The sequence below is a fragment of the Urocitellus parryii genome, chromosome 6 (assembly GCF_045843805.1).
Source record: "Urocitellus parryii isolate mUroPar1 chromosome 6, mUroPar1.hap1, whole genome shotgun sequence".
NCBI classification, from domain to species: domain Eukaryota; kingdom Metazoa; phylum Chordata; class Mammalia; order Rodentia; family Sciuridae; genus Urocitellus; species Urocitellus parryii.
This window is the reverse complement of record NC_135536.1, coordinates 7,822,352-7,827,359: the sequence shown is the minus strand read 5'-3', so window position 1 is coordinate 7,827,359 and position 5,008 is coordinate 7,822,352. Positions and strand designations below refer to the sequence as shown.

At 44.1% G+C, this 5,008-nt stretch overlaps 1 pseudogene; it reads left to right on the top strand.

The window, feature by feature from the left end:
• The first annotated feature begins 1,903 nt into the window (after window positions 1-1,903).
• Window positions 1,904-2,393, top strand: LOC113190233 (GTP-binding protein Rheb pseudogene; annotated as a pseudogene).
• Window positions 2,394-5,008: the final 2,615 nt, after the last annotated feature.

Sequence of the window (5,008 nt, the reverse complement as noted above, 5' to 3'; positions counted from 1 at the left end):
CGGCTCATTCAGTCTAAAGACATAAATCATGCTAAGTTGAGACCCCCACCCCCAAAGGCTCCCCTACACTCAGTAACTCACAGAGTGCCACTGACTGGCTGGGGACTCGTGGCTGGAGGACTGCAGGGAGGGTTGGCCCCATGGAACCTTAAGGAAACACATCTTTGTAAACAACATCTGGACAACGTGAAAGAAAGACAGGAATATGGTCGGGCATCACGCTTGCAGTGACAGACTGCATCTGTAATAAGAAGACTCTTAATTAGAAAAGTAATTTGTAAGAGACATTAACGGAATGTGAATATTCAACTTTGACCAGCACACTTGGGTCGAAAAATCTAGGCTCTGTCAGATGTGAACGGAGGCCACGTTTCCAGCTCGATGCCCCGTCCTGTCTGTGAGTTCCTAGTGTGTACGCCTACTAACTGCGCTGATTAGAAAAATGATTCAGAACATTTGCAAGCACTTCAGAGTTTGTGTCTGCCGCCCCCACACCCCAGCAGGAGGCTAATCAGGAAATGAAGACAGGACCTGGAATGAGGTGGAGAAGGTGTTCCTTGCAGAATCACAGGAGCAATTCGAACAGGCATCACCACCCTGCCCAGAGGAGTTTCTGGATGATACCAAGAAAAGATGCCAAAGATGGGTTGTCAATCAAGGGGCAAGATGAGTCACAGACAACCAAGAGAACAAAACCACAGGCTAAGGTAGAATGATAAGAAGCTGTGGGTCAGGACAGGAAGTCAAGTGGCAGTCAGGATTCATAGCGGACATAACCAGAGCTCACACGGGGGACCTGCGGGACATTTCCTGCTTTAGTACTGGAAGGTCCACGTCCTGGGAAACCCTTCAGTTGACTAGCCAGGCGTTTGGACCACTTTACATTGAATGGCACATGGTAGGCACTCAGTAAGCACCAGAACTTACTTATTTGTAGGATCCAAGAGCATCATGATTTCAGCCACAGAGGATAAAAGTCATCTTTGGGTGACAGATTTTTATCAGACAGACACACTTAGCAAGTACATTTTCACTGAGAGAAAAGGGAGAATAGCAACTACAAAAAGAGAAGACAGTGGCAAGAAGAAAGTAGGAGCTTGTCTATCAAGTATGAGGCTCTGGGTTTTACCAAAGCACTGAAGAAAGAAAGACAGAAAGAAAGAAAGAAAGAAAGAAAGAAAGAAAGAAAGAAAGAAAGAAAGAAAGAAAGAAAGAAAGAAAGAAAGAAAGAGAGGGAGGGAGGGAGGAGGGGGAGGGAGGGAGGAAGGGAAGGAGGGGAAAGAAGCAAGTGTGTGCATTTACTGGAGAGAAGCAACTGGAGATCTTAAAAGTGAGCAGATAATTAGTGCAGAAGCATCTGCCGTGGGTGAATTGGACAAGAGCATGAAATAGTTACTGTGAGACTAAGGTGAGAGAAGTATCCAAAATGCAACCTAAATGGGTAAAAAGACATGGAAAAGAAGAAAGGAAAGAGAAGAGGTGTGCAGCATCAATCCTGAAGAGCAACATTTTTGAAAAATGATGGGTCAGGTTTGCTAAATTGAAAACAAAACAAACAAGAACAACCCACAAACAAACAAATCAAGGTTTACAAAGTTTGCTGAGTGGCAAACTTGCCTATGAAGAAACATATTGGGAAGTTTCAGGCCATCACAGAAGAAGAAAAACTTGGAACGTCTTCAAGGTAAGAGAGTTAAATCAGAGTGCCCATTCTGGCCCCCAAGCCCCAGCAGAGGTGTATTTTTAACTCTAAATAAGCACACCCCCCCCCCTGGCCTGGCTCCTTCTCCAGACCGTGAGCAATGAGCCTCCATGGTATCATTGCCTGGGCAGGCTGGGCTGTCCAGTCACCACAGGGGGAGAACTGGGTAAATAAAGAGCTGCGGAAGGGAAGTCCCCATGGATGATTCCGTTTGTCCAAAGCTAATTTGTTGACTCTTATGATCCATCCAACAGAAATCACTTTCACAAAGTTGATCACAGTGAATGGACAAGAATATCATCTTCGACTTGTAGACACAGCTGGGCAAAATGAACATTCCATATCTTCTCGGACATACTCCATAGATGTTAAGGATCATCCTCTTGAGCATTTGGTTACAGCAATCAGAAGTTTTGAAGTGATTAAAGTCATCCAATGACAAGTTGTCCAAGGTGGTGGGGAAGGGGCAAATGCCTATTCATTGGTGGGAAATCAAAGAGCCCTGAGTGGGGAAAGGCCTATGGGTTCGGAAGGAGGGAAGGCTTTGGCAGCATCTTGGGACGGAGCTCTTTGGGTCTCTTCTGCGAGGGAAAACCAGACGGCTGCTGATGTTTTCAGAAGGATAATTTTGGAGGAAGAAAAAATTGATGGGACAGTGTCCCGAGGGAAGTCTTCGTGATCTGTGATGTAATAATTCTACCGCAAAACCTGAGGACATGGAGAATACATTCTACCTGAAGAAGCAAATTGCCCATTGTTATTTAAGATGAACAACGCTTCTTTCTCCTTCCGTTAACCTGAAAGATGTCACTTGGGTCAGAATCCCCCACTGCTGCCAGAGTAGGTTAAACTCTGACTCTGTCCAAATGAGTTCACTTCCACGTTCAAAACTCAAGCAAAATTATACCTTCCAATATGGTGTGACCAAGGCTGTTCTCAGAACATTCCATGTTTTCTTCAGGGAAACAGCTCTCCTTGCTGTGGCACTCCTGTTCAGTTGATTTGTGTCATATTTAATTAAACCACACATTTTACTCCAAGGACAATCAGTTTGGAGGACAAGTGGTCACTGAGGCTTAAGGTTTCTGATGCCCTTTGAGGGAGCGGCCTGGCAGAGGGGAGCAAGGGCAACGCCACTCAATCACTGGGGATGCCAGCAATGGAACCCGCTGGCTGACGTGGCCAGCCAGCTAACTGCAGGCCACAGAGAGCAGCCGTGGACATGCAGGGCAGGGGCAGTACTAAATAGCAGCTTAATGTTTAATCTCACAGTAACCTGAAGCCCAGTCCCAGGAAAAAATTCCCCGAGAGCTGGAAGACAGGCAAGAGGAGACGAGAGGCTTTCATCTTACGTCATTAAGTGCACAGAAAGGGCAAGAGAGAGGTAGTTATTTTTCCAGAAGAAAAGTTCAATATGGGTGTTAAGATCCACGGATGGCCCCATGGAATTTACAAAATGCCTATCCAAAAGAAGGAAAAATGACTAAGAAAAAAAAAGTGGAGGAAAACTAATAGGAGGAAAGACAAAGTAAGCCCAACAAGGAATATGACATCTATCAAATATATATTAGTGCAATGAAAGGAGCAACTTGGGCTCAGTATTTAGAAACCAAGTGGGGCATGGCAGCACACACGTATCATCCAGCAATTTCAGAGGTTGAGCGGGAAGGTCACAAGTTCACGGCCATCCTCAGCAAGTTAGTGAGACCCTGTCCCAAAATTTAAAAAATGAAAAAGACAGGGAATGTGGCTCAGTGGTAAAGCTCCTCTGGGTTTAATCCTAGTACAAATAAATAAATAAATAAAGTAAAAGACAGAGAGAGTCAGACAAGATCTGATACGTCATTTAGTCTAGCCATCCCAGGACATGTGTCATAGGGCCTTTGGGTTATAGAAGGAATTGTACATATTTTTGAGAACCATCTATGGAATTAGTTTAAAAGTGAAACGATTTGCTTTCAATTATTTCACTAAAGGCAAACAAAGAAGACTAGATGAAGTAACTGTGGTAAAATGCTGATAATTGTTAAACCTGGGCAACGTAAACATGGGGAGTCCATTACAGCGCCACCTATGTTGGGTATGTCTGAATGTTTTCATGGAGAAAACTCTTGAGGGGACCCCACTGTCGTTGTGAACATTCAGGGTGTAGTTTGGATGTGAGGTGTCCTCCAAAAGCTCATGTGTGAGTCAGTGCAAGAAGGTTGAGAGGGTAGATGGTTGGATTATGAGAGCCATAACCCAATCAGGGGATTAGTTGAGTGGTAACTGGAGGTAGGTGGGTGGGGCTGGAGGAGGGGGGCCATTGGGGGTGTAGCTTTGGGGTCTTATTTGTATTTGGCAGGTGGAAACCTCTGTACTTCCTGATGATCACGTGAGCTGCTTCCCTCCACCTCACTCCTCCCTGTGACGTCCTGCCTCACCTCAAGTCCCAAGGAATGGAGCCAGCCATCTATGGATTGAGACCTCTGAAACCGTGAGCCCTCAAATAAACTCTTCCTCCTCTACAATTGCTCTGGTTGGGGTCTGTTAGTCACAGCAGTGAAAAAGCTGACTAAAACAATTTGAAAGTAGATTCATAGATAAAACACATACTGGGGGGGGGGGGAAGAACAAAAATAAATGAGCTGAGTGTTCAACTCGACCAGCTGCTTTGGTCAGCTTTATAAAATTCACCATTTAAAAGTATTGTTTTGAGAAAATGCCTACAGTCATGTGAGCACCACCAAAATCCTGATATTGAACATGGAAGAATCAATATTGAAAAGATGTTGATCATCTCTCATTTAATATATAAACTAATAGTTTAATGCAATCCAATTAAAATTCCGGGAGTGTTTTTCAGGGTATATGACAAATTAATTTCAAGTTCGACAAGAAGAGTGAACTTGCCAAGTAAACAATACAAATTCCAAAATATTTAAAAATATGTGAATTGTCCCCACCAGACATTAAGAGGTAACATATGTTTTAAAAAATTTCAATGGCAGAGTATCGCATGGTCAGTGATGAATGTAAGACTACACCAGGAGGAGACATACAGACACAGACACTTACGAAGAGGGCTGCTCAGCATGCCACAGAGGAAGGACAAGACAAGTGACATAGGCACAGAAGAGACACCGACAGAGAAAACAAGACAGAACAAAATAAAACAAAAGCCAGCAAAGAATATGACATTGATATATTCAAATATATATTGAGTGCAATAAAAGGAACAGGCTAGACTCGGTAATGAGAGAGACCAAACTGGGTGATCTCCCTCGAGGTCACCCCCTTTTTCTCCTGGGCACACAGGGCGGCTTC